The sequence below is a fragment of the Bufo gargarizans genome, chromosome 2 (genome assembly GCF_014858855.1).
Source record: "Bufo gargarizans isolate SCDJY-AF-19 chromosome 2, ASM1485885v1, whole genome shotgun sequence".
NCBI classification, from domain to species: domain Eukaryota; kingdom Metazoa; phylum Chordata; class Amphibia; order Anura; family Bufonidae; genus Bufo; species Bufo gargarizans.
The window spans coordinates 423135671-423155989 of NC_058081.1; the positions used below are offsets into that span (position 1 = coordinate 423135671).

The window sequence follows — 20319 nt, forward strand, 5'->3', positions numbered from 1 at the left end:
TGATGAATCCAGCGGGTCAGAATACGAACCTGTAGAAAGCAGTGGCTCTCTGACCCAAAGTTCGGACGAGGAGGCTGAGGTCCCTGATAGCACCAGGCGTACCCGGCCCCGTGTCGCTAGACCGCAGGTTGCGCAGGATCCGCTTCAAGAGCAGCAGAGTGGGGCTGGTGCTGTCGGATTACGTGGTGAGGCATACACCAGCAGCCCAGCCCTTCCTGGACCTAGTACCAGCACTGCCGTACAACCTGGTGAAGTAGCGAGCACCAAAAGGGCAGTTGAAGCTGGTACGGTGGCACGTGCAGTAGTGACCCCGTCGCAGCCACCGCAAAGACGTGCCCGTAGAGCCCCTAGAATCCCAGAGGTGCTGGCAAACCCTGATTGGCAGTCCCCAACTTCAGCCGCACCCGTAGTTTTCCCTTTCACCGCTCAGTCTGGAGTTCGGGTTGAGACAGCTCAGATCAATTCGGCCCTGGGATTTTTTGAGCTGTTCTTGACTGCGGAGCTTTTAGACTTAGTCGTGGCAGAGACAAACAGGTATGCCACACAATTTATCACCGCTAACCCGGAAAGCTTTTATGCCCAGCCTTTCCGGTGGAAACCAGTCCAAGTTTCCGAATTTAAAACTTTTCTGGGCCTCCTCCTCAACATGGGCCTGACAAAAAAGCATGAATTGAGGTCATATTGGTCCACGAACCCGATTCATCACATGCCCATGTTCTCTGCTGCTATGTCCAGGACACGATTTGAGGTCATCCTGCGTTTCCTGCACTTTAGCGACAACACCGCCTCCCGTCCCAGGGGCCACCCTGCTTTTGACCGGCTCCACAAAATTCGGCCCCTCATAGACCATTTCAACCAGAAATTTGCAGATTTGTATACCCCTGAGCAAAACATCTGCATAGACGAGTCCCTTATACATTTTACCGGGCGCCTTGGCTTCAAACAATACATCCTAAGCAAGCGCGCCCGGTATGGGGTCAAATTGTATAAGCTCTGTGAAAGGGCCACAGGCTATACCCACAAATTTCGGGTCTATGAGGGAAAAGATCAGACCCTGGAGCCGGTCGGTTGCCCTGACTACCTGGGGAGCAGTGGGAAGACAGTTTGGGACTTGGTGTCACCCTTATTCGGCAAGGGGTACCATCTTTATGTGGACAATTTCTACACAAGTGTGGCCCTCTTTAGGCATTTGTTTCTAGAACGGATTGGCGCCTGTGGTACCGCGCAAACTAGTCGCGCGGGCTTCCCCCAACGGCTCGTTAGCACCCGTCTTGCAAGGGGGCAGAGGGCCGCACTGTGTAACGAAGAACTGCTCGCGGTGAAATGGAGAGACAAGCGTGACGTTTACATGCTCTCCTCCATTCACGCAGACACGACAATACAAATTGAGCGAGCAACCCGTGTCATTGAAAAGCCCCTCTCAGTCCACGACTATAACCTCCACATGGGAGGGGTCCTGTATCCAGGAGGTTCCGTGGCCCCATCCACCAGTGTAGTTAGCCGTCTACACGAGCGACACTTCCCCAGTGTCGTTGCTGGTACCTCAAACCGACCGCCACCGCGAAAAAAATGTCGTGTCTGTAGCAGGAGTGGAATAAGGCGTGACACCCGCTATTTCTGTCCTGACTGTCCCGACCACCCTGCCCTATGCTTAGGGGAGTGTTTCCGAAAGTACCACACACAGGTACACCTAGCATAGGGATCACATCTCACCAGGATAGGCACACAGGGCTATTAGGGCCCATTCACTCACAGCTGCTGCAAACGTCTCCTTTCACATGGGACAAAGTGCATAACGCACTTCGCCACATCTTTGGGCGATTTGCGCTTTGCACATTGACCCATGGGGAAGGAGAGGTTTGTTCTATAAAGGTAAAAAAACAAAAAAAAAAAAAAAACAGGTAAGCAAACAAAGGTTAATGTTTAGTTCCAAAAGTTAAAGTTACATGTTCTGTTCCAAAGTTAATAAAATTATTGCGTTGTGGCCTGTTTTTTTTTTTTTTTTTTTTTGTCTTTTTACCTTCCAGGTGGACCAACCGATCTACTAGCTGCAGCACCGATGTGCATTCTGACAGAAGCATTGCGCTGCTGTCAGATTACACGCAAGTCGGTGTATGCGGCGCTGCAAGACGGGATTTTCCTCCTCTGCAGTGACAGATACGTTTGCCGAGGCATACGAGCTGAGGAGGAGGCGGCGTTCCTATGCTTTGGCAAGCACTTTGTGTGTGTGTATATGTATATATGTATATATATATATACATACATACATATATATATATATATATATATATATATATATATATATATAAAAAATCCCGGCAATGATTTATTCATCCACATCGATTGATGCGAATGGAGAAATCTGGTTTGCCAGGGCATACGAGCTAAGTGGGTATGGATGTAGGGCGGAGCTCCTATGTCCTGGCAGACGCCTTTCCCCTCCATTTTTTTTTTTTTGGCAGAGATTTTTTCATCCACATTGATCGATGCGAATGAAGAAATCTGTGCCGTTCATTTTTTTCTTTCAGCCCAGAGGCTGAACGGAAAAAAAAAAATCTCATTACCTGTATGCTCAATATAAGGAGAATAGCAGAAACTCCTAATGCTGGCCATACATGTAATGATTGCGGAGACCCTCAAATGCCAGGGCAGTACAAACACCCCACAACTGACCCCATTTTGGAAAGAAGACACCCCAAGGTATTTGCTGAGGGGCATATTGAGTCCATGAAAGATTAAGTCCATATTAAGGCATATTGAGTCCATGAAAGGAAAATGAGACTTTGGGAAAAAATAAAAAAAAATAAATAAATAAATAAATCAATTTCCGCTAACTTATGCGAAAAAAAAAAAATTCTATGAACTTGCCAGGCCCCTCATTGGATACCTTGGGGTGTCTTCTTTCCAAAGTGGGGTCACATGTGGGGTATTTATACTGCCCTGGCTTTTTAGGGGCCCTAAAGCGTGAGAAGAAGTCTGGGATCCAAATGTCTAAAAATGCCCTCCTAAAAGGAATTTGGGCCCCTTTGCGCATCTAGGCTGCAAAAAAGTGCGACACATCTGGTATCGCCGTACTCAGGAGAAGTTGGGGAATGTGTTTTGGGGTGTCATTTTACATATACCCATGCTGGGTGAGAAAAATATCTTGGTCAAATGCCAACTTTGTATAAAAAAAAAATGGGAAAAGTTGTCTTTTGCCAACATATTTCTCTCACCCAGCATGGGTATATGTAAAATGGCACCCCAAAACACATTCCCCAACTTCTCCTGAGTACGGCGATACCAGATGTGTCACACTTTTTTGCTGCCAAGGTGGGCAAAGGGGCACATATTCCAAAGTGCACCTTTCGGATTTCACCGGCCATTTTTTACACATTTTGATTGCAAAGTACTTCTCACACATATGGGCCCCTAAATTGCCAGGGCAGTATAACTACCCCACAAGTGACCCCATTTTGGAAAGAAGACACCCCAAGGTGTTCTGTGAGGGGCATGGTGAGTTCCTAGAATTTTTTTTTTTTTGTCGCAAGTTAGTGGAATATGAGACTTTGTAAGAAAAAATAAATAAATAAATAAAAAAAAAATCATCATTTTCCGCTAACTTGTGACAAAAAAAAAAAATATTCTAGGAACTCGCAGTGCCCCTCACGGAATACCTTAGGGTGTCTTTCCAAAATGGGGTCACTTGTGGCGTAGTTATACTGCACTGGCAATTTAGGGGCCCAAATGTGTGAGAAGTACCTTGCAATCAAAATGTGTAAAAAATGCCCTGCAAAATCCGAAAGGTGCACTTTGGAATATGTGCCCCTTTGCCCACCTTGGCAGCAAAAAAGTGTGACACATCTGGTATCGCCGTACTCAGGAGAAGTTGGGGAATGTGTTTTGGGGTGTCATTTTACATATACCCATGCTGGGTGAGAAAAATATCTTGGTCAAATGCCAACTTTGTAAAAAAAAAATGGGAAAAGTTGTAGTTTGCCAAGATATTTCTCTCACCCAGCATGGGTATATGTAAAATGACACCCCAAAACACATTCCCCAACTTGCCAACCAAGGTGGGCAAAGGGGCGCATATTCCAAAGTGCACCTTTCGTATTTCACCGGTCATTTTTTACAGATTTTGATTGCAAAGTACTTCTCACACATATGGGCCCCTAAATTGCCAGGGCAGTATAACTACCCCACAAGTGACCCCATTTTGGAAAGAAGACACCCCAAGGTATTCTGTGAGGGGCATGGTGAGTTCCTAGAATTTTTTGTCGCAAGTTAGTGGAATATGAGACTTTGTAAGAAAAAAATAAAATAAAAAAAATCATCATCATCATTTTCCGCTAACTTGTGACAAAAAATAAAAAAGTTCTATGAACTCACTATGCCCATCAGCGAATACCTTAGGGTGTCTACTTTCCGAAATGGGGTCATTTGTGGGGTAGTTATACTGTTTGGGCATTGTAGAACCTCAGGAAACATGACAGGTGCTCAGAAAATCAGAGCCGTTTCAAAAAGCGGAAATTCACATTTTTGTACCATAGTTTGTAAATGCTATAACTTTTACCCAAACCATTTTTTTTTTTTGCCCAAACATTTTTTTTTTTTATCAAAGACATGTAGAACTATAAATTTAGCGAAAAATTTATATATGGATGTCGTTTTTTTTTGCAAAATTTCACAGCTGAAAGTGAAAAATGTCATTTTTTTGCAAAAAAATCGTTACATTTTGATTAATAACAAAAAAAGTAAAAAAGCTCAGCAGCAATAAAATACCACCAAATGAAAGCTCTATTAGTGAGAAGAAAAGGAGGTAAAATTCATTTGGGTGGTAAGTTGCATGACCGAGCGATAAACGGTGAAAGGAGTGTAGTGCCGAAGTGTAAAAAGTGGCCTGGTCATGAAGGGGGTTTCACCTAGCGGGGCTGAAGTGGTTAATATAATCACATTTTTTATTCTCTAAACTTAACAGCTACTAATAAGATGCAGTATGGATAAAAACCTTTTTTATATAGTCCAAACGAACAAGTAAATATAAAACCGCAGGAGCATATGCACACCCGACGATTTCAAGAGACGATCCAAGGAAACTCATTCAAGCGGTTGCAATATGTAAACCTACAATATATTGACTATGAGGTATATATGAGACCGTTAGGAACACATATATATATATATATATATATATATATATATATATAAACCAAGTAGTATATATGCCTACATTGTAGATATAATCACCTACTAGCTCACTTGCATAAAATGAAATTAACTACTACCATACCTCAACTATAAGATTCTCTCACACAATATGGAACTGTAGCCAGACAAACTCCATGTATGTATTTATTTTTAATATTAAATTCCCACATATATATATATATATATATATATATATATATATATATATATATATATATATATATAATATATGAACACCATCTTATATTTCATGGGAATATTTTAAGGATTTTATAAGGTTTATAGAAAATTTATTTTAATTAATCTGTTGTACCACACCTATTATGCCCAGATCAAACGCACAATAAGCGCATAAAAAAACGCAACAAAAACAATACAAAACTGAAGAAACAAACAGTGTTTGATTATGAGAACATATAGGATGTTGAGAGAGAGAGAGAGAGAGAGAGAGAGAGAGAGAGAGAGAGAGAGAGAGATTGGAATTGCATGATTAGATCATTTAAAAATATTTAAAAATTTTGAAATATATGATATATAAAGCCGCTATTTACTCATACAAGATTTGCCTGAAATTTTACGTTTAGTAACCATTGTTGTTTTACTATATACATCTATTTTAATGTTATACTATAGAATAGTTCCACATGCAAAAATACTACCAACAAGGGGTTAAATGACTGGCCAAGCCAAAATCAGACTTTCAGGTGTTCTCATTTAATGATGTAACAGCTCTAGATGAGGAAATTGATTCAGCTCTATAAAAACAGCCATACAACAGATGAGACTTGACCACTGAGGAAGGAGTCGTGTTAACTCCGAAACGCGTCTGGTGTATATAAGTCTCTACAAAAGGAAGAAAAACCGCAGCTCACCTGCGCATCTTTATCTGCAACATCCGAATATGTGCCGAAAGAAACGATAGTCCTGCCTTGTCCTGGGTAGAAGACATTGAGTCACCACAATCCGTAAGAGGGTACAATCCCACATCTACCCCTGCATTTAAGCGGACTCTTTCTATGGTTGCAAATAAATTACTCGCTTCAAAAGCCGATCGGAGGTACGACCATCTGTGCTGGCAATACGTGGGAAGCCACGTTAAGCACAAAAATCCGAACACTTTACTGCTTCGAAACAGTGAGTAACCTGCTAATACTACATTTCGCAATGTACTAGCTAAATACAATTAAGCTATAGCTGTGAAAGTACATATACAACGTATTGCAAAAATCTTGCTACTTCAGTATACCTGTATATTGGATATATCGCTGACAAATTGCGGATCAACATAGAGACTGTATCCACTATCAGTACAAGCTGAGACCATTGAAATAGACATTGTATCATTTGCTGCGGCCTCACATCGAGCACCCTTGGCATGGTCATATTTTTAATAAATTTTTTTAAATTAACTATTGTCTATATATCATATATATATATATATATATATATATATGATCGACCGATTATCGGATTTACCGATATTCAGGATTTTGAACGTTATCGGTATCGCCATTTATTTTGCCGATATTCCGATAACGTCCTGGGAACACAAATCGCGCTGCTGACAGCGCTCTCCGTGTTCCCTCAGCAGCAGCACAGGGGAGAAGGAGCAGTGTCTCCTCCCCCTGTGCTGCTGCTGCCACTCCAGCCAATGGGAGGACAGGGGACAAGAGGAGGGGAGGAGCTATGGCCACTGCGCCACCAATGAAGCTTAATCTCACATTAATTCATATACAGGAGGCGGGAGCTGGCTGCAGGATCACATAGCCGGCTCCCGGCCTCTATGAGCTGTAGCTGCGATCTGCGGTAGTTAACTCCTCAGGTGCCGCGGATCGCAGCTACAGCTCATAGAGGCAGGGAGCCGGCTATGTGATCCTGCAGCCAGCTCCCGCCTCCTGTATATGAATAAATGAGAGATTAAGCTTCATTGGTGGCGCAGTGCGCCCCCCCAAACCCCCCAGTATCAGACATTGGTGGCGCAGTGCGGCGCACCCCCTCCCCACCCCAATATTAGGCATTGGTGGCGCAGGGCTCCTCCCCCCCAGTATTAAGCAGTGGTGCGCTCCCCCCCCCCCCCCAGTCGCAGTGCGCCCCCCACAGGATTCCCTCTCCCCTGCTCCTCCGATCGGAGCCCCAGCAGTGTAATATAGGGGCTCCTATCGGTTACCATGGCAGCCAGGACGCTATTGAAGCCCTGGCTGCCATGATAAGCTCCATGCTGCTGTGTGCACAAAGCACAGAGCAGCAGGGACAGTGTGAGCTCCTATTCACCCTGATAGATCTCTATCAGGGTGAATAGGACAAGGGTTCTAGTCCCTAAGGGGGCTAAAAGTTAGTTTAAAAAATAAATAAAAATAAGTAATAAAAATAAAAACACCAAAATATTAAATATAAATGAAAAAGAAAGCTTTACAAAAAAAATAAAAATACACATTAACAATAAACATAAATTTTCAGCAGATGTGGGAATTTTAATTTTTTTTTCAAAAATGAAAATTCCCAGAGTATCGGTATAAATTATCGGCTATCGGCCTGAAAGTTCACAAATTATCGGTATCGGCCCTAAAAAAAACAATATCGGTCGATCCCTAATATATATATGTGTCAAATTTCATTCACTTTGCTGGTATTGTAGGGTTGTACCGAGTATCGCATTATTGCCTCTTGCAGATACTAGGCTACGCTACGTCACGCAGAGGAGGGGAGGGACTGAGGCCACTGCGCCACCAATGAAAATAAGTAGTAAAAAATAAATAAAAATAAGACTGGCTCACAGTATTTTTGCATTTATTAAAATTTACCTACTAAAATATTAAAATGTTAAACATATCCTAATTGCATGTCAACATAAATATATAGGTACTTGTAATGCGGAGCTCACGCATAGACCTAAATGACAGGAGTACTCCAAATGTGACCTCTTACTTTGCTATATGGTGTCTGTCTGCAACGTGTTACAATTAGATCTCTCAAATGTTCGGATAGTTGTATGTTATTTTGCCAGTGATCTGAACATAAGTTGTTCAAAAAATGTTCAGTTTGCGGTCGCTGGTAGGTGGTCTTAGCATCCGAACATTGCTTTATGCTACGGTTAGACCCCTTTCAACTGGTGTTAGTTTCCTACCTCCTGCCACGAGGTAGTCACTCGGCTTGTTATTCGCGGCGTCTCACGTGACCAAACCGGAGGATAGTTTGCTAGTCAGTGATGTCATCCACCTGCGCCGCTCGAAGTGGCGGAAATCGATGGAGCACAGCCGCGCCGGTGCAAGGTTCAGTTCTATTCAACAGAAGCGGCAAACGATAGCGCACCAATTGGCATAGGTCAGTCCACTGTGATGGTATTATACCGCTGCCACCACTTGGGGCTAGTGCTACCGTGCTCACGCTTTTTAGAATGGCTCCAGATGAGATGATCAAAAAAGTCCTTTATGCAGAAACAGAAATAACGCACCACTAGCTGGGTCAAGTTCACAGTCGGAATCACATAGCCGGCACCCGACCTCTATGTCAAGTTGCTGCAATCAGCAGCCGTTAACCTCCCCCCAGGTGTGGCACCAGAGGGGTTAACTGCCATTGATAGCAGCTCCCCGTCATAGAGATCAGGTGCCGGCTATGTGATTCTGCTGCTGGTCACCGCCTCCTGTATCAAACATTAATTGTCTTCATTGGTGGCGCCGTGGGCCCAGGGCTTCGGATGGCGACCAAAATGGTCGCCTATGTGACTTAGAATTTACAAATGGTAACAAGATTTTTTAGTCTTGTCGCCATTTGCGACTAGACCAGGTCACAGCTCTGCAGTTGAATACAGCGGAGGGGCACAGGAACTGATAGTTAACTGCCCCGCCGCCAATGTTCTTTTCAGCAGCGCAGTGGAGAAGGAGTCTCTCCATCGCCCCTGTGCTGCTGTCGCCGCCAATAGGAAGTGAGATGGGAGGAGGAGGGGCTGTGGCCACTGCACCAACAATGAAGATAACTGACCTGTTAATACAAATACAGGAGGCGGGTGCTGGAATCAAATAGCCGTCACCCGACCTCTATGACAGAGAGCTGCGATCAGCTGCAGTTAACCCTTCAGGGGCGGTACCTGAGGGGTTAACTGCAGCTGATCGCAGCTCCCTGTCATAGAGGTCAGGTGACGGCTATTTGATTCCGGCACCCGCCTCCTGTATTTGTATTAACATGTAATTTATCTTCATTGGTGGCGCAGTGCCAATGAGGGTTAAAAAATAAATTTTAAAATAAAAAATAAAATTTTAAAAAATGTACTCGCCTCCTCCAATTGATCGCGTAGCTGCCGGTCTCCTGTTCTTTCTTCCAGACCTGTGGTTATGTCACTGAGCTCATCACATGGTCCATTACCATGTGATGAGCACAGTGATGTCACCACAGGTCCTTTGACAGGTCCTGAAGAAAAAACAGGAGACCGGCAGCTACGCGATCAGTTGGAGGAGGTGAGTTTATTATTATTTTTTTTTAACCCTCAATTGACATTCTACTAATCATTCTGTATTATAGAATGCTATTATTTCCCCTTATAACCATGTTATAAGGGAAAATAACACAGTGAATAGACTTTCATCCTAGCAACTACACGTGAAAATCACACTGCATCCGCACTTGCTTGCGGATGCTTGAGATTATCACGCAGCCCCATTAACTTCTATGGGGACTGCGTTGCGTGAAAATCACCGCTCATGTGCACAGCCCCATAGAAGTGAATGGGCTCGGATTTTATATATATATATATATATATATATATATATATATATATATATATATATATATATATATATATATATATATATATATATATATATATATATATAACACTAAGGCTACTTTCACACTTGCGGCGGTGTGATCCAGCGGGCAGTTCTGTCGAAAGCATTTGTGAGACGCATCCGGATGCGGATCCATCTCACAAACACATTGCAAGAACGAATCCATCTCTCTGCTTGTCATGCAGATAGACGGATCCGTCTTGTATCTTTTTACACATTTTTACTGGTCTGCGCACATGCAGAAGGACGGATCCGGCATTCCGGTATTTTGAATGCCGAATCTGGCACTAATACATTACTATGGGGAAAAAAACGGCATTCAGGCAAGCCTTAAATTTTTTTCGCCTGAGATAAAACCGTAGCATGCTACGGTTTTATCTTTTGCCTGATCCGTCAAAATGACTGAACTGAAGACATCCTGAAAGGATTACTCTCCATTCTGAATGCATGGGGATATGCCTGATCAGTTTTTTTCCGGTATAGAGCCCCTGTGACAGAACTCTATGCCGGAAATGAAAAACTCTAGTTGAAAGTATCCTAAAATACTAAAGGGACACTGACAGGCCCAATAAGTATGTACACACACACACACATACATGCACAGGTCTTCTAATGTGTATTAAAAACATATAAGTATAACCCCTGTCCACCTAATAAATACAGCAAACTCATGTTTTATAACCTGTTGTTATCGCTCTTCTTTCTTCGCCCAGCAAAGTGAATATTGATGAGCTGGGCGGCGCTTCAAAACGGCGGTTGGGGCACGGCTGGCTGGCTACAAGTGAAGCTGAAACGCCGCCCCTTGGGCAAAAAGAAGAGCGATAACAACAGGTTATAAAAGACCTGTGCGTGTATGTATGTGTATATGTGTGTAATAAATATATATATATATATATATATATATATATATATATATATATATATATATATATATATATATATATATATACACACACACACACACACACACACACACACACACACAATTATGCTTATTGGGCCTGTCCGTGTTCCTTCAAGTTTAAATCGACCCTTTACCAATTTTACATATAAAATATATAAACAACGAAAAGTCCAAACTATTAAATTATAAAAAAATATCTCCTATGCGGTGAGCGCCGTAACAGATAAATAATAATAAATAAAAAACACACGATTCGCCATTTTTTTGTCACCTTGTAGATAGGACTGATCTATTATGGCCCGAACGTTTTATAAAATGCACGTGGCTTTTTTTTTTGCGTGGTATTGAGTATCGCAATACTTTTTTATGGTGACGAAAGAGAATCAATATGTTGGTATCGAAACGACCCTATGCCTATCTGATCTGCGTAGCGTTGTCACAATACCAAACTTTTGATTCGGTTTCGATTTGGCGACTAAAAGTTCAGGAGCCAATGGCTACTAAGTATTATTATTTTTTTTGCCTGGAGCACTGGGCCCGCCCGCCCCCCCCAACTTGCATTAAAAAGATTGGTGGAGCAGTGCTGCCTAGGGTTGTTGCATGTATCGAAATTTCGATACCCAATCGATACTTTTCCAATTTTTCGATACTGGCCTGCGCTTCTGCGCAGTCTAGTATTTCTGTACATGAGCGCGCAGCAGCGCGCTCACGTTCCCTGAGCAGCACAGGAGAGAAGGAAGCAGTCTCTCACTCCCCCTGTGCTGCTACCACCAATGAACGGAGAGCGTGGCGGAGGATGGGAGGGTGCCACCAATGATATGGCTTTATGCAGCAGGCTACACAGAGTGGCACCCATAGTTGTCCCTGCACTTACTATTATTCCTGGGTGCCGCTCCGTTCGCCCGCTGTGTGTCTGTGTCCCATTACTGTCTCCTGCAGTCCTGCTCCATATTCTAATTACTATCGGAGCAATGGGGAGGAGACAGCAGCTTCTCTAGTGGGTGTTCCTTCTCCCCTGGCTGTAGTGCTATCCAATCGCAGCGCAGGGAGAAGGAACGCCCACTAGAGAAGCTGCTGTCTCCTCCCCATTGCTCCGATAGTAATTAGCATATGGAGGAAGACTGCAGGAGACTGTAATGGGGCACAGGCACACAGCGGGCGAACGGAGCAGTGCCCAGGAATAATAGTAAGTGCTAGGACATCCCTGGGTGCCGCTAAGTATAATGAACATTAGTGGCGCAGTGACAATGAGGGTTTATTATTATATTATTTTTTTTTAACTCGCCTCCTCCAATTGATCGCGTAGCTGCCGGTCTCCTGTTCTTTCTTCAGGACTTGTCAAAGGACCTGTGGTTATGTCACTGAGCTCATCACATGATCCATCACCATGGTGATAGACCATGTGATGAGCGCAGTGATGTCACCACAGGTCTATTTCCTCACAGATGAAGACAGAAGAGAAGCCGGGCTGCGTGAACAAGTGGATTAAGGCGAGTAAATTTTTATTTATTTTTTACCCCTCCAGCCCTATTGTACTAAGCATTCTGTTTTAAGAATGCTATTATTTTCCCTTATAACCATGTTAGAAGGGAAAATAATTACATATACACAACCTTGAACCCAAACCTGAACTTCTGTGAATAAGTTTGGGTCTGGGTACCACAGTTTTTTATCACGCGTGTTCAAAACACATTGCACCCATGCGATACTCAAAACTGACTGCAATTGCTTACCTACCCGGCGGGTTTGCCGCAATGCACCCAAGACGCATCAGGAGCCAAAACGTGACGCCCGTCTGAAAGAGGCCTAAGGGTACTTTCACACTTGCGGCAGTGTGATCCGGCAAGCAGTTCCGTCGTCGGAACTGCCTGCCGGATCCGCCAATCTGGATGTGACTGAAAGCATTTGTGAGACGCATCCGGATGCGGATCAATCTCACAACTGCATTGCAAGAACGAATCCGTCTCTCCGCTTATCATGCGGACAGGCGGATCCGTCTTGTATCTTTCTTCTATTCTTACCGGTCTGCGTATGAAGAGGAGCCGCGGTGCAGGAGAGGTGAGGATTTTTTTTTTATTTTATTCATCTGAGGTCTGATAGGGGTTAAATAAAGTCATAAAGTCAGTGAGAAGGGGGGGGGGGGGGGGAATTGGCATTTGGCACTAGTACATTATAAATGTAAATTATAAATTGACTACCAACTAAGGGCTTTATTCATTTATAATTTACCATACAATATACTAGTGCCAAATGCAAATTTCCCCCACCTCAGTGACTACCAACTAATATAAATATATATTATAATATATAAAACATCGGTATAAATTATCGGCCTGAAAGTTCACCGATTATCGGTATCTACTCTAAAAAAATCAGTCGATCCCTACTCCGCACTGTGTGCAGGTACCCTAAGGCTACAGCACACAACCATGAAAAACGGACATGTTATGGAGTTTTTTTTTTTTTTTCCAACAGCCATCACACATCCGCTTAAAGACCAGTAGTATTCGATGGGGTTATACACTCGTCTTTTTTTGGGGGGGACGGCCAGTGAACAGACGTGTGCATGTAGCTTAAAAGTGTTTTCCCATCTCAGATAATGGGGATCAATCGCTAGGATACACCCCCATCGTCTGTTAGGTGCAGGTCCCGCACCTACAATGACAACGTAGTCGGGAAGGTAACGGAGGGAGCACTGCGCATGCGCAGCCACCCTCCATAAATTTCTATGATGCCGCCAAAAATGGCCGAGCTATTGCCGTCTGTCCCATAGAAATGAATGTGAGCATGGGCCGCGCAAATGCACTGTGCGCTACCATTCACTTCTATGGGAGCAGCACTTTGTGGTGGACGGACCCCGGGAAATCCAGGGTCCTCAAGCCACAGCGCTCCCCGATTCGTTCTCGTTTTAGGTGTGCACCTATCAGACAATGGGGGCATATCCTAAGCGATATGCCCCCATTGTCTGTGATGGGAATACCCCTTTAAGGCCTGAATTGGCTCCGGATGCGTTCAGTGAAACTCATACCATTTTTCAAGCAAGTTCAGTCAGTTTTGTCTGCGATTACGTACTGTTTTTTCAGAGCAGGTGCAATGCGTTTTCATGCATTTTTCACACGTGTGATAAAAAAACTGAAGGGTTACAAACAACATCTCTTAGCAACCATGAGTGAACCGCACTTATTTCCGGATGTGATGTGATGCGTTTTTCACTGAAGCCCCATTACTTCTATGGGGCCAGGGCTGCGTGAAAAACATTGAAATTTATGGGTCAGGATTCAATGCAGGTGCTATGCATTCACGTCATACATTGCACCTGCACGGAAAACTCGCTCTTGTGAATGGCGCCTAAGTTTCTCTTTAACCAGTTCCCAATCTTCCATGTACTATAAATGTAAACATTTGTGTAGAGATCACACCTGCACTTTAAATGGGTATTCCCATCACAGACCATGGAGGCATATCGCTAGGATATGTCTCCATTGTCCGATAGGTGCAGGTCCCGATAACGGAGCAGGAGAGTGGTGGGTTTCCCTGGGGTCCAGCCACCGTCAAGCGCTCTCCCCATATAAGTGAATGGTGCACCGCACTCGCTCAGCCACCACTCCCATTCATTTCTATGGGGACCGATGGAAATAGAGCCAGTGCTTGGCTAATTTCAGCGGCCCCATAGAAATACATAGCAACCCACACCTATCAGACAATGGGGGTATATTCTAGCAATATGGCCCAATTGTCTGATGGGAATACCCCTTTAAAAAAGGGGTTGTCCAGGTTCAGAGCTGAACCCAGACATATCCATTTTCAACCAGGCAGCCCCCCTGAAAGTGGGTCCGAAATCCCAGCGCCGTACATGTACGATGCAGCAGGGCTCCAGATGGCAACCAAAAAAGTCACTAATGCGACTTAGAATGGCAAAATGGCGACAAGACTGTAGTTTTGTCGCCATTTGCGCCTAGACCCTCTGCCGCTTTAAGAAGAAAGGTCTTGCATCCAGCAGGCACACAACAATCCAATAACAGAGCTCTGTTATTAGTGAGGAGGCTGCAGATTTTTCAGCATCAGCATGCTGCCGTACCATTGGCTGCTCCTCTCAACCCCCCCCCCCCCCCCCCCGCCCCTTCTCCGGTGCTGAACAAAGCAGCTCACTATCAAGTAGAAGATTTTTAGAATAACAACTTTTCATATTAGTTTGATTAGGTTGATTCTGCATTCATAGGTTTGTAGAAGTTAGGATTAAGGTATTTTTCTCAACTCTGTTCATGTTATAACATTTTTGCTGTGAAGAGGAGGCATGTGATCTCTGCCGAGTCAAATTCAGTTTTGAGAACTGCAAATGTAAACCAAGTATATGACATTGTGAATGGAATTCATTTACCAAAAAATTACACATATAGAAACATAGAATGTGTAGGTAGATAAGAATAATTTGGCCCATCTAGTCTGCCCAATATACTGAATACTATGAATAGCCCCCGGCCCTATCTTATATGAAGGATGGCCTTATGCCTATCCCATGCATGCTTAAACTTCTTCACTGTATTTGCAGCTACCACTTCTGCAGGAAGGCTATTCCATGCATCCACTACTCTCAGTAAAGTAATACTTCCTGATATTACTTTTAAACCTTTGCCCCTCTAATTTAAAACTGTGTCCTCTTGTAGCAGTTTTTCTTCTATTAAAGGGGTTCTGCACTTTCATTTAACTGATGATCTATCCTCTGGATAGATCATCAGCATATGATCGGCGGGGTCCGACACCTGGGATTGCCGCCGATCAGCTGTTTGAGAAGTCAGCGGCGTTCCAGCAGCGCTGCTGCCTTCTCACTGTTTGCCGCTGGCCCACTGACATCACGACTAGTATCAACTAGCATGGGGGCAGCTAAGCTCCATTCACGTATACAGTTTAGCCCCGCCCACTCTAGTTGATACTAGTCGTGACATCAGTGGGCTGGCGGTAAACAGTAAGAAGGCAGAGGATTGAGCATCAGTTAAATGAAAGTGCAGAACCCCTTTAAATATTCTCTCCTCTTTTACCTGGTTGATTCCCTTTATGTATCTAAAAGTTATATCCCCTCTGTCTCGTCTTTCTTCCAAGCTATACATGTTAAGGTCCTTTAATCTTTCCTGGTAAGTTTTATCCTGCAATCCAGGTACTAGTTTAGTAGCTCTTCTCTGAACTCTCTTCAAAGTATCAATATCCTTCTGGAGATATGGTCTCCAGTACTGAGCACAATACTCCAAATGAGGTCTCACTAGAGCTCTGTAGAGCAGCATGAGCACCTCCCTCTTTCTACTGGTAATGCCTCTCACTATACACCCAAGCATTCTTCTAGCATTTCCTGCTGCTCTATGACATTGTCTGCCTACCTTTAAAGGGGACCTGTCACCAGTTTTATGGTGTCCTAACTAAGTGCAACATAAATAAGTGACTGATTCTCTTAGCAAAATGCTGGTCACTTTCTTTAATTGACCCAGTCAATCTGCCAACATATTGCATTGAAAAGCTCCAGCTTATAATGATGAGTCATGAATATTTATGAGCTCCTGACTCTCCCCGCCCATCTGCTGCTGAATGAGTTTTTTTCCATATGAATCAGCAGCAGGTGGGCAGGAGAGTGGCTATACCTCTGAATTAAATATACGCTGGACTCAAATCAGCTCATTAGCATGTGGCATCTTTGTGTGTATATTATGAGGTAACCATCTGTCACACCAGTAAGTGAATACATCTAATGTACTTTTTAGTAGTTAATGATTGTATATAATTAGATTATAATCAAATATCACATGACAGGTTCACTTTAAGTCTTCTGAAATAATGACTCCTAAATCCCTTTCCTCAGATACTGAGGTTAGGACTGCATCACTGGTTTTATATTCTGCTCTTTGGTTTTTACGCCCCAGGTGCATTATCTTCCACTTAACATAACATTTTAGTTGCCAGATTTTTGACCATTCCTCTAGGTTTCCTAAATCCTTTTCCATTTGCTGTATCCCTCCAGGAACATCAACCCCGTTATAAATCTGTGTCATCAGCAAAAAGACACACCTTACCATCGAGGCCTTCTGCAGTTTCGCTGATAAAGATATTAAACAATATGGGTCCCAGAACAGATCCCTGAGGTACCCCACTGGTAACAAGACCATGGTCTGAATATACTTCATTGACTACAACCCTCTGTTGTCTGTCCCTCAGTCACTGCCTAATCCATTCAACAATATGGGAGTCCACGTACAGCCTTATTCTACATAATTAAAAAAACTAATTTTTATTTCATGATGGAATAACCTTTAGATGGTAATATATTTTCCTCAAAAAGCATCCTCATCCTGAAACATAAGTGGTTGGGCATCAGTGCACTCAATCTCTTCCACTTCTGGGGCAGGGCTAGGCAGAAGTCCCACGGAAACCCCGCTAGCAGAGTCAAAGAGCTTAACCTGTTGGGGACACAGGACGTACAGGTACGCCCTGATGTCCCGGTACTTAAGGACACAGGTCATACCTGTACCTGCGCGGTGATCGGAACAGAGTGCCAGCTGAAATCATTCAGCAGGCACTCTGCGACAACGCCAGTGAACGCCCCCCCCCCCCCTCCGAATCTGCGATCGCGGCAAACCGCAGGTCAATTCAGACCTGCGGTTTGCTGCGTTTCTGGGTTATTCGGGTCTCTGGTGACCTGATAATCCGGAATAGGATGGTGAACGGTGGTGTGATAATACACCACCAATCACCATCCTTTGACATCACCTCTCAGGATACCTTACGATTGGCTGCACGAGATGGAGGGGCGGTTGACTTCCTCCAGCTCTGCCTCCTCCTCCACACTGCGTCCTTGAGCGTTGAGAGAAGAGCCTCGTGGAGCCCAGCATTGCATCTGTGCACAGCACCCCCCCACAGGTACTTAGGGACAGCTTAGATTAGGCAGGGAGAGTTTTTTACCATTAACAAAGCAAGGGTTAACAGTCAAACAAAACGCTATATTTATAGCCCTTAGGCCCCATGCACACCTCCTGAGAGCAGGAGCGCACGGCGTCACTGGTTGCTATGACGCCGTGTGCTCCCTGCTGCCGGCACAGTACAGTAATATGATCTATACCAGTGTATTACTGTACTGTGCCGGCAGCAGGGAGCGCACGGCGTCATAGCAACCAGTGACGCCGTGCGCTCCTGCTCTCAGGAGGGATCCAGGCCGCGGTTCCACGGCCCGCACATGGCCGTGTGCATGGGGCCTAATGCTGTAGTTTTGAGAAACACCCCATGTGTGTTCGTATGCTGTATGGCCAAACGGCAGGGCGCAGAAGGAAAGGAGCGCCATATGGTTTTTGGAACCCAGATTTTGCTGGACTGTTTATATATTTTTTTAACACCATGTCCCATTTAAAGCCCCCCTGATGCACCCCTAGAGTAGAAACTCCATAAAAGTGACCCTAAGAAACTACACCCCTCAAGGTATTCAAAAATGATTTTAAAAACTTTTCTAACCCTTTAGGTGTTCCACAAGAGTTATTGGCAAATGGAGATGAAATTTCAGAATTTCTATTTTTTGTAACCTTGCCTCACAAAAATGTAATATAGAGTAAAAAAATAAAATAAAAAAATCATATGTACCCTAAAAATAGTCCCAACCAAACTGCCAACTTATCCCGTAGTTTCCAAAATGGGGTCATTCAAATGGGACATGGTGTAAATAAACCAGTCCAGCAAAATCTGCCTTCCAGAAACCATATGGTGTTCCTTTCCTTCTGCGTCCTGCCGTGTGCCTGTACAGCAGTTTACACGGCAGGGCAACGCGAGTTTTGTTTGGCTGTAAACCCTTGCTTTGCTACTGGGGAATAAAATAAAAAAGTAAAAAAATTCAAATTCTGAAATTTCATCTCCATCGCCTCCACACCAGCACTGGAGATTTACAGAGAAGAGATATTTTAGGGACGGACCACAGCTGAAAGCAATTTTCCGCCAAACGCCAGATCCTGGTTAGCCATAACATCAAGTTTATAATGCCTGAAAAATGTCATGACATATCTGATACAGTCCCCCTTTCAGCCCAAGAGGTGGACAGAGCACTTGTAGAATGGACCTACAACTCTAAAGGAGAAGAAACCTTTTCTTTATAACAGAGGATGATGGTAAGCTTTATCCACCTGGCTATAGAAGCCTTTGAGCAGGCATGCTCAACCTGCGGCCCACCAGCTGTCACAAAACTACAACTCCCATCATTCCCAGACAGCCTACAGCAGGACATGGTGGGAGTTGTAGTTTTACAACAGCTGGGGGGCCGCAGGTTGAGCATCCCTGCCTTAAATAAATGTTTACCAACCACAGCCTTTGGCTGTGCGGGCATGCTGGGAGTTGTAGTTTTGTAACAGCTGGAGGCACACTGGTTGGGAAACACTGCCTTAGAGGCTCCAAGACCCCTATTTTTCCCTTGAAACTGGACAAGAAGATGATCAGACTTTCTAAAGGAATTTGTAGCCCTAAGGTACTCTAGAGGACAACGCCCGACATCTAGATGGTGAAACATTTTCCTGATGCGAGGCTGGAGAAGTAAGGAAGGAAGGCTGGGGAGAGTCTAAGAATCACCCCATCATCCAAAACCATTAGGTAACGTTGTTTACAGGAAAAGGCCTGGATCTCCCTCACCCTCCTGGCCCAATGGCCAGGAGGGTGAGGGAGATCCAGGCCTTTTCCTGTAAACAACGTTACCTAATGGTTTAGCGATAAGAAAGGTGTTTTTTAGCATCAACAACCTTAGGGTAATTTCTGAAATAGGCTTAAAGGGTATGGACATTAGAGCTGAGAGGACCAAGTTTAGATCCCAAGGGGGAACTTTTTTGTGTGTAAAAGGACGAAGGACGTAACCAACCAGGGGAATTTCTGCCACTTTGATATCCAGAAAGGCACTAAGGGCTGAAACTTGAACTTTTAAAAGGTATTGGTTCTAAGCAAATCCTGCTTGCATGAACTCTAAAATCAGGTCTATATCCAAACTATTCTGAGAATCCGAACGGCCACCCACGAATAACAAAAAAGCTTTTCAAGTACGCAGATACATTTTTGAAGTGATTTTCTTTATACTATGCAGAAGCGTAGATATGACAGCCTCAGAAAACCTCTTTTCTTTTAGCAAGTTTTTAACAAAAAATCTGTATCCTCATCGGAACATAACGGACGACCGGAGCCATCAAAGGAAACTGAGTCCCCAGAGAAAAGTTCTCTATTAAACTGAAATATGTCCGAGGAAGGATCCACGGATTTTGAGGTAGATTGATGGGGAGAGGATGGAGCCATACGTTGGTTTATTGCCGAATTGACCTCGTCCCTAATAAGGCCCCTTTCACACGGCCGAGTTTTCCGTGCGGGTGCGATGCGTGCGGTGAACGCATTGCACCCACACTGAATCCTGACCCATTCATTTCTATGGGGCTGTGCACACGAGCGGTG

General features: G+C 44.0%; 1 protein-coding gene across 8 annotated transcripts in view; it reads right to left on the reverse strand.

The window, feature by feature from the left end:
* The window catches only part of FBXW11 (F-box and WD repeat domain containing 11), a 510738-nt gene that overhangs the window by 473505 nt on the left and 16914 nt on the right, over window positions 1-20319 (reverse strand). The window contains exon 2 of one of the 8 annotated variants that reach the window (XM_044280895.1): window positions 6063-6124. The exons of the other annotated variants lie outside the window; for them this stretch is intronic. The gene's annotated coding sequence lies outside the window, so the exon portion shown is untranslated. The remainder of the gene's footprint in view (window positions 1-6062; window positions 6125-20319) is intronic. 8 annotated transcript variants of the gene reach the window in all.